Source organism: Protopterus annectens, chromosome 7.part0, assembly GCF_019279795.1.
Source record: "Protopterus annectens isolate FY-2018-M chromosome 7.part0, PAN1.0, whole genome shotgun sequence".
NCBI classification, from domain to species: domain Eukaryota; kingdom Metazoa; phylum Chordata; order Ceratodontiformes; family Protopteridae; genus Protopterus; species Protopterus annectens.
Window position 1 is genome coordinate 58,860,236 of NC_056739.1, and position 9,747 is coordinate 58,869,982.

At 43.3% G+C, this 9,747-nt stretch overlaps 1 protein-coding gene across 2 annotated transcripts in view; it reads left to right on the forward strand.

Annotated features, from left to right (window-relative positions):
* The window catches only part of GRM4 (glutamate metabotropic receptor 4), a 3,082,936-nt gene that overhangs the window by 2,963,316 nt on the left and 109,873 nt on the right, over positions 1 to 9,747 (forward strand). The gene's annotated exons all lie outside the window — the stretch shown is intronic.

Here is a 9,747-nt window from a genome sequence, read left to right on the forward strand (position 1 = left end):
AAATGAAAAAATAGCTCCTCAGTTTTCCTGACTGACTTGATTCTATGTAAACAGAAGTGTAACTGGCAGTGCATAGCTAACAAGTGTAACATGCATTTTCCTTGGCTGGAGACATTTAGAAAGATTACCAAGAGGTTGATTGACTGATAGAAACTTCAGAAACCAATTTTGGAAGAAAAGATGCTTGTTCACAAAGATAGCCTATCTTTGTGAAAAATCAAATGATGTGGTCTAGAAGATAATGCATGGAGCTCAGGAGTTCTACTAGTGGAGGTGATGACTACAAAAATCAGCATTTTCCATTGTAAGAGCTTCCAATCAACTGTGGTGGCAGGTTCAAAGGGGAAGCAAGTCAAAGCCTGCAATGGAATAGTAACAGCCCAAGATGGAGCCATCTCCCTAAGTGCAGGGCAGAGAAGAAAAGCTTTGAACATCCTGAGGGATGCAGTGGGAGTGTGATCTTCCCGAATATGAAAAGAAGAAATAGCAGTAAGCTGTACCTTGATAGTGAAATAGCTGACTCCATCCCAAACAAAGAGATACTAAAAAGTCTAGAATAGCTGTAGAGAGTAGCTAAAAAGGTATCTAAATGTTTTCTGGAGGTGTAGATGAGAAAATCTCTTAATTTACTTGTGTAGATCTTCCTGGAGGAAGGTGTCTAAGAAGAGGATAAAATCTGAGTGAAGGTGAGAGAAATCCTGCACTATCTAGCCATCATTAGAACTGGAGAACCATGTGGATAGTTTGAGAAAATAAATGTCTAGGTGAGGCTACCCAGATGGGTTAGACAGAAGATCTGGAGTTGGGTCCAAAAACCAGGGTGGATGCACTAGATGAGGCCAGAGGAAGGGAAACCACACATATTGAGGCCAATAGGAGGCAATGAAGATTACTGTGACCTTCCTCAACAGGGCTTTCTGCAGAAAGTTGGACATTACAGGGATAGCTGGAAAAGCAAAAAGGAGTCTGAGGTGCCAAAAGTGAACCAGATTATCCATTGGTGATGCCCTCCTCCTCTTCTCTATGAGGTCAGAGCAAAGTATCTGCTGCACTTGGTGTTCTGGGTAGATGTAAGCAGGTCGCAACATGCTCATTTTGGAACTAATGAATTGAGACCACTCATGATGAAGGAGAATAGACCTGCTCAGCCTGTTTCCAAGAACTGTACACTGTTATCAGAAAGTTGTGGGAAGACATCACCCATTGCCATACTTTCATGGCCTCTTGACACAAGTGGTAAGATCATGTTCCCCCCATTTGATGATGTACCAAACCACTGTCATATTGTCTGTTTGGATAGATATCACACTGGAGGAGAGAAAGAGTCCTGGGATGCCTACAATGCTAGGAGGACCACTCTCATCTCCAAAATATTGATATGAAGACTGGCCTCTGACACGGACCATGTGCCTTCAAATGCCTTTCCCCACTCCAGGTGGGAAGCATCTATGGTAACAGTGGCTTGAAGTGAAGGTAGAAGAAAAGGATGTCCCTAAGCTACAAATGGTGAGTTCAATCATCATAGGATGCGAGATCTGCAAATCTCCATTAGAGATACATGAAAGGCCATGGAATATTGTTTGATAGGTCCATGGACTGAGAGGGTCCACTGTAGAGTTCTCATGTGATAACTAGCCAGCAGGAACAGGGTAATTACTGCATCAATGGAGCCTAAGAGTCACAGAATCAGTTTTGCTGGTGGTCTTGCCTGTAGACAGTAGAAATCCTGGTTTGAGGGATTCTGGCAATTTGAAGTCTTGAATCCAAAACAGCTGCAATAAATTCCAAGGACTGAATGAGCTGATCCCCAAATTTGAACAAAGGAGGAGCATGGAGTCCCTGGCTTGAAGGAGAAGATTCCTTGTGGGGTCAGTAAGGAGATAGTCATCCAGATATGGGAACACCTGTAACTTCTGCATTCAAAGGTGAGCTGCAACCATTGTCATACATTTGGTGACCAACCAGGGGCTGTTGTGAGACCAAATGGCAGGGCTCTAAATTGGAAATGACTAGCTCCCAGCCTGAAGTGAACAAACATCCTGAATCTTCTATCTACCTTTATGTGGTAGCATACATTCTGAATGTCAGTAGAGCACATCCAATCATTTTCCTTTAGGAGGGGGAGCCTAGACTGTACTATGACCATCAGGAACTTTGTTGGTCTCACAAATGTATTTAGATGACTGAAGACCAAGATTGGCCTTAGGTCCTCTTTTCTCTTTGGCACTAAAAAGAACCTTGAGTTAATTTCAGATCCTCTATGTTCTGGTGGGACCTTTTGAATGATCTGATTCTTTAAAAACACCCTTATTTCTGAAGTAGCTGCTTCCCTTTGTAAAGGTGAAACATTGGGAAGTCTCTTTGCAAGTATGGGGGTAGAACAAAGAGAGTGAAATAGCCACTGGTTACTATCCTCTGCATCCATAAATCTTTGGTGAAGGATATCCAAGTTTTCAGGTGCAGGGATAAGCTCCACTGACTGCCTGCAGATAGCAGCAGTCAGGCAAACATTGAGGAGCACTGATAGGGCCTCTCAGAGAAGGGATTTCAAAAGCTCTGGCTCTGCAAACCACCTTTACCTTGAGGATGATGTCCACCATTAGAGATCCCCCTCTGCAGCAAGGGGCTCTATCTCCAGCAGTGTCAAGAACAAACCCTTGTGCTTTTGAAACCAAAGCTTCCCCCCTTGTTTTCTAGAAGGTCCTCTGAGGTATAGAAAACTTGATTCCTACAGCCGGTAGGGTCTTGCCATCTTGTTCAATCCTGGAAAGTGTTTCTTTCACTTTGGGACCAAAGATTGTCGATACGTCATAAGGGGCACTCACTGACAAAGGACATTTTAACATGTTTCACAAAATCAAAAAGCCACATCTAAGCTGTTTCTTAATGGTAATGCCAGTGCCAGCTGCTGTAGAAGCACCTTCCATGACATTGGAAATAAGACACATCAAGACATTAGATTAAAGACTGAAGGTTAGCCAGCTGTTTACAATGGATTATCTTTGCTTAGTAGATAGGGACCTGAGATAGATTTGGTGAGCCCTTTGGTCAGATCTCTCTGAAAATGAGTGGCATGTGCCAGATATTTCAACATCCTCATGGTAAAGGTCACTGAAGCATTGAGTCACTTCCCAAACCTGTCCAACACATGAAGCTCCCTATCTGGTGGATGGATAGTGGGACTCTCTTCTGACAGTTCCTTTATGATAGCTGCCACTTCCACCATAGAATCCATGGCAGGTCCTTGCTCCAGTGGGGATGATCTTTGGGCAACATGATAAATTTATCAGGTTTGCGAAAAATTGGCTTGGCTACATCCGGTTCCTTCCATGTCCATTTGAAGGCTCAATTTACCATCTCTTCTGCAGGAGGGACCACCTAAGAGGTAGATGGATCAGCTCCAAAATCTTGAGGAATACTGACTCCTCTTTAGAAGGTGCTTCAGTGGACCACCCCCTTTCTGTCTGAGCTGATCTAAAATATTTGCAAATGTGACATCCTCAGTAGAGGATCTAGAGGAAACTTCCCCTTCATAAAAGTCAGTATATTCTGTGATTTCTGAGGAAAATCAACATGTCTCCTTTTTTACCTGTGCTTCCAAGTTACCTCCTCAGTGTGATGTTCCAGAGAAGTCTCAGAATTTGACTGGTGCTCCTGAACAAGAATGGGTTCAAGGTTTTCAGATGCTGACTGTCCTGACAGAACAAGGTGAGAAGGCTCAGAACTAGGGGAAATCTTGCAGGGGTGGTACGAATGTGAGCTCAAAAGAGAAGTCTGCCCTCTGGATTGAAAGAGCACTCTTCAAAAGCCTCAAAGACCAAGCCAGAGATGGATCCAGGAGGATTTGCCAAATGAGATGAGGTCTCCAGGAAATGCTTGTTCCAAGAAATCACCTGTCTCAGCTCCAAAGCTGATGTCAAAGCCAAGCTCTACAATGCCAAGGCCCAGAGGAAAGGATCCGAAGGTATTGGCTCCAAAACAACTTCCCTGGTCCTAATATCAACTACTCAGATCCAAGACTCAGATGGCTCTAAAATGTTCAAAGCCATCTGAGTCAAAGAAACTGTCAGAGTTGAAGAAGACCATGTCTCCGGCTCTGACAATGATGTACCCAGGAGGAATCTCAGACCTGATTGCTCCAATACCACAGGACCGATTAAAGAACGAGCTAGAAGTCAATGAGGTGACAACCCAGTCTCCCCAATCAAGGCTATGGAGGTGTGGAGCACTGGATCCTTTGAAGATTGGTTCTGACACCAGGACTGAGTCCAAGAATTTTGTAACTTTAGAAGCTGAAGCTGTAGAAAGAGAATACTTCAGAGATGGTTTCTTTGAAACTTTTAAAATTTTCTTTCTCCTTTCCTTTTTTCTTTTCTTTAGCTTTTTCACTCCTAGTATAGTCAGCTGGGATCTTTGAGAGTGAAGCTGCAGAAGAAACCTGAGAGGAGTGAGGATGGATGCCCCCTCCCACTGAGATAGGGAGAAGCCCCTTTAATCTGAGCTTATTGTGATGTTCCACAATAGCTCTTTGCTCAAAGGCTTCACAGATGCTACACTGTACATCCAGGTGTGCAGTACCTATGCAATAAACACATTTCTGGCGTGCATTGTAGTTTAGCAACTTGTAGCTGCAGGCCTTGCATTTTTTAAAACCCAAAGGTTTCTCAGACATTATAACAAGTCCAGCAACAACAACAAGATCCTCAAAGGTACAGTAAACCCAATAAAATAACAGTGCCACACATGCTGTTGACAAAGTGATAAATGATGTAGAAAAATTGTAACCAAAATACTGGTAAAACCCAAACAAGACTAAAACGTCTAAGAAAGATATGTATATATATATATATATATATATATATATATATATATATATATATATATATATGTATAATAGGTTCATAGCTTCATAGGTAGGTACTAGGCTATAGGCCCAAGGGCCTAAATAAGCCTAGCCAACAAAGTTCCCTGGCTTATGCCAACCCAAGAAAGTTAATTTCCTGTGGCCCCTGTCGAGCAGAGACACAGAAGTGATCCCCAGGGTGTATTTCTTATTTCCTTCCACTCATCAAGATTTTTCTTGAAGAGTGTTAATGAGGAACTTTGCTTGACATAGATGGGTAGCCTGTTCCAGAGTATGGGAAGTTTCAGGGACAGGAATCTATCCCTCCAGCAAGTCCTGTTTATTGTGGTGACAAGGTGTAGGTCCCTAGAGTGTGTAGCTTGGAGGGATTGGGATTTCTTTAGGTGTAGCATATCCAACAGCTCTGGGTTTGACATATGACATATGTTAGGCAGAGATCACTCCGGAGTAGGTGATATGCTACAGAGTAAATCTGATGTTTTTTGAGACTATCAGTGTAGTGCATCTGTTTGAAGCCAGTAATTCTCTTTGTGAGGTACTTCTGTGGCCTTTCCAGCTGCTGCAGATGTCTTGTGAGGTACATTCCAAAAGGGGCATTGTACTCTATAATGGGTCTAATGAGTGTCGAGTAGAGGGGAACAATGACCTCTTTTTTCCTGGATGAGAACCCTTTTGTGATGACGTGTGCTATGTAGAAGGATTTCCTGACTACTTGTGGCAATGTGATTATCAAAGGAGAGAATACTGTCCACCTGGGTCCCAAGGTTTCTTATCACACATTCAGTGTTAAGTAGACTGCCGCCAATGTGGCAGTTCATGTACAGAGTTTTTACCAAAGGGGATAACAATGCACTTTTTGGCATTGAGCTTGAGGCCATGGCTGTGACACCAGGCAGTTGTCTCAGTGAGGCCCTTCTGTAGGATGTCCACATCATTTGGGGACTTGACTGTAGCTCCTAGTTTGCAGTCATCAGCAAAATTCATTAGCCAGAGGCCTTCTGTGTTAGCCTGTACTTCAGAAAAGTAGATACCAAACAGGAGAGGTCCCAGGACTAAACCCTGTGGTACCTCACTTGTCACTGGTTTGAAGTCAGATTTGGAGTCTGCAACTTTTACAGTGTGGGTTCTGTCAGTGAGCCAGTTGGCAACCCATCTTGTGACATAGGGATTTATACTTAGTTTAGTGAGTTTATCTATAATTCCAGAATGGGGGATGGTGTCGAAAGTCTTGGCGAGGTCAAGATAGGCTGTGTGAACCACCTTACCCTCGTCTACGGCTTTGGTGGCTGCCTCAAAGAAGTCGACCAGGCTCAAGAGGCAAGATCTGCCTTTCACAAACCCGAACTGGGTGGGGTCCAGAGTTTGGAGGTTACCAATGTCTTTGTTTATGAATTCCATGATGATACGTTCCATTGCCTTGCAGAGAATACTCGTCAGGCTAATAGGGCGATAATTCCCAGGATCAGTGGTGGCTCCCCATTTGTGGAGTGGGATAACTGTTGCTGTTCACCATTCAGTGGGCACAAAGCCTGATGTGAGGCTGTAAGTGAACATGGTGCTTAGGTGGGGAGTCAGTTCATTCTGACGTTTGTGTAAAACGCAGCCTGGGATGTTGTCCAGTCCCATGGATGCTATGTTTTTGGCTTCAGAGAGTGCTGCTTTTACCCATGAAGTTGTGATTACAGGGACTTGGCATTCTTTCTGTATATATATGGGCCCTTTAGGGGTTGGGGGGGGGAGTTAGCACTGAACCAATCTGCCAGGATGTTGGCAATATCAGTTGGTTCTGTATTTTTTATGCCATTGTGCTGTAACTCACAGCAGATCTGGGTGTTGCCATTGAGATTCTTGACATAGCTATAGAATGCTTTATGATTGTCCTTAAAATCAGTGGCAATCTCGTTTTCATAGCTAGCTTTGGAGGATCTTATAAGGGATCTCAGCTTTTTGCTGAGACTGACCAGGGAGCTCCTCCACTCGTGGATTTTACTCTCTTTTGCAACAATTATTTCCTTCTGTTGTAGAGTTTGTTTATGGCAGGGGACCACCAGATTGGCTTCCCTTTTTTTGTAGGATAGTGTCTTGGTTCTGTTTGGAAGAGCATGATCCATACACTCGTGTAAGTGCTTATAGAGTGCATTTGTGTAGGATTCAGCAGTTGTAACTATATTGTCCATCTACATGGGTTTCATGAAGTTCACCAGTTCTGTCTTAAGAAGCATGAAGTTGGCTTTGGAGAAATTTTTTACAGTGGTTTTCTTAATGGGGGGTGTGGGGGGGATGTGGATATCTAGGGTGATTAGCTTATGGTCGGATCTGACCAACGAGGAGTTGACTCCAGGTGTGGAACACCGGTCACTCATGTTGGTAATGACTAGGTCGAAGATATTGTTGCCCCTGGTGGGGGTGTGGATAAGTTGACCCAGGGCATTGGAATTTATGAATTCCAGAAAGCGCTGAGCGAAGGAGTTGGTACATGAGTAGTTTTCCAGTTAATGGTGGGGTAGTTGAAATCGCCCAATATTAGGCTGTTTGCTTGAACCGTGATATTTTCCAGTATATCAAGAAAAGAGGAGTGGGAATCCTGGGGCATGGTGGGGGATCTGTAGCAGGCTACAATTTGGATTGCAGTTTTGCCCAGAGTTAGTTGCACTTGAATAACCACGGCTGAATTTTATATATATCTATATATATATATATATATATATATATATATATATATATATATATATATACATATGTATTTACTATTGAAACCTTGAAACTGCATACATCGACCAGTCACATAGTCGACCTGAAATCTTGAATCCGAAATGGTGAAAATGCAGCCAGATCAAAACTGGATACATCAACACCAATAGTTCAATGAATTCGACATAACAGGAAGTGACATCAGTCACCCATGCTATGCAGTTTACCGTGTCATTACATCATAGTTAATGGTACATGTATTTTAGTATTTTGCATGGGGGACAAGCCCCCCTGCACCTCCCACACCTCCTGCAAGTTATATATACCAACTCTGAGATCACACTACAGTGAGGAAATGTGTTAATTCCTGTTCCTCACTGAACCGCGATCTCAGTTCACAATGCTGAACTCAGACAGTCGAACTACACTACACATTCACTGTAGTGTAGTCAATGTTTTTTAAGTCAGCATTTTGCCCATTGGAAAACTGCCTTTCGACCACATGACGGTCTTCTCAGATTCAATAGTAAATATATATATATATGTATGTATATATAAATATATATATATATATATATATATATATATATATATATATATATATGTGTGTGTGTGTGTGTGTGTGTGTGTATATACATACATATATATATCTATATATATAGGTTCATAGGTTCATAGGTTCATACTAGGCTATCTGGGCATTTACAAGCCTAGCCCATCGCTTTGTGGCTTACCACCCCTTTAGTATGGGGAACTATACCCATTATTTTGCTGTGCCTCTGTCGAGCAGTGACACTGAGGTAACCATCCATTGGTCAAGATTTCTCTTGAACAAGGCCAGCGAGGTGCTCTGCCTCACATGTACCGGATTTTGTTCCACAGCATAGGAGTCTTTGGGTGATGAATCTATCCCTCCAGCACGCCCTATTAATAGCCGTCAGGTTTAAGTCTCCACTTGTGGCTCTGATGGATCTAGATTTTTGAGGTGAAGCATATTCATCAAATCTGGGTTTGACATGGCCTTGTATGTTAGGCAAAGGTCACCTCTGAGCAAGCGGTGGACTGCATAGAGCTGGAGTTCTTTCAGTCGGGCAGCATAGGACAGATTTTTGAGACCCTTTATCCTTTTGGTGAGGAACTTTTGTGGCCTCTCCAGCTGCTGCAAGTGTCGGGTCAGATACATTCAATGGGGCATTGTACTCAATCATTGGTCTGATGAGTGATGAGTAAAGGGAGACTATGACCTCCCTTGATCTAGATGAGAATCCCTTCATGATAAGGTGGGCAATGTAGAAGGTCTTCCTAACTACTTTAGCTACATGGGTGTCGAATGACAGACTACTATCAACCTGGGTCCCCAGGTCCCTGATAACTTCTTCTGTGCTCAGTGGATTGCCACCTATTTGGTATGACTATGCATTTTTTGGCATTTAACTTTAGGCCGTGGCTCTGGCACCAGTTATCCGCTTCTGTGAGACCCTTCTGAAGGATATCTGTGTCAGATGTTTGCAGTCATCTGCAAACTTTGTCAGCCATAACCCTCCTGTGTTTGCTTGTACTTGAAAAGTAGATGCCAAACCCAGGACTGAGCCCTGTGGGACACCACTTGTGACAGGCTTTGAGTCTGACATGACCCATCTTGTGATGTATGGGTTGACATTTTTTTCAATGATACCCTAATTAGCCAGATCGAGGTAGGCTGTATGGACTGCCTTTCCCTCATCAATGGCTTTGGTGACTGATAAGGCTTGTCAAGCTAATGGGCGGTAATTTCAGGTGTCGGGTGGAGGCACCGCCTTTGTGAAGTGGTACCACAGTTGCAGTGCCACACCTGGCACAATATCCAGAGGTAAGACTTTGATTAAACACTCATTGAGTTCATGGAGCACACAGCCGGGACACCATCAGGTCCCATGGATGCTGTGTTTTTGCTTTGGAGAGAGCAGTTCTCACTTGGGCACTGGAGATGTTTGGGGCTGCAATCGTTTGGTATAGATATCTCTCCTTTGGGGGAGGGGAGAGTTTGAGTTTCCTCCCAGGTTTCTAACATAGCTAAAGAAGGCCTTATGATTGTCTTTTGAGTCTTTAGCTATTTTTCTCTCGAAATTTGCTTTGGATGAGATTCAGCTGCTTGAGTACTGTTTTCCTCACCGCCTGGGGGCCTAAAGGAGACCACACTAGTCTTTAGAAGT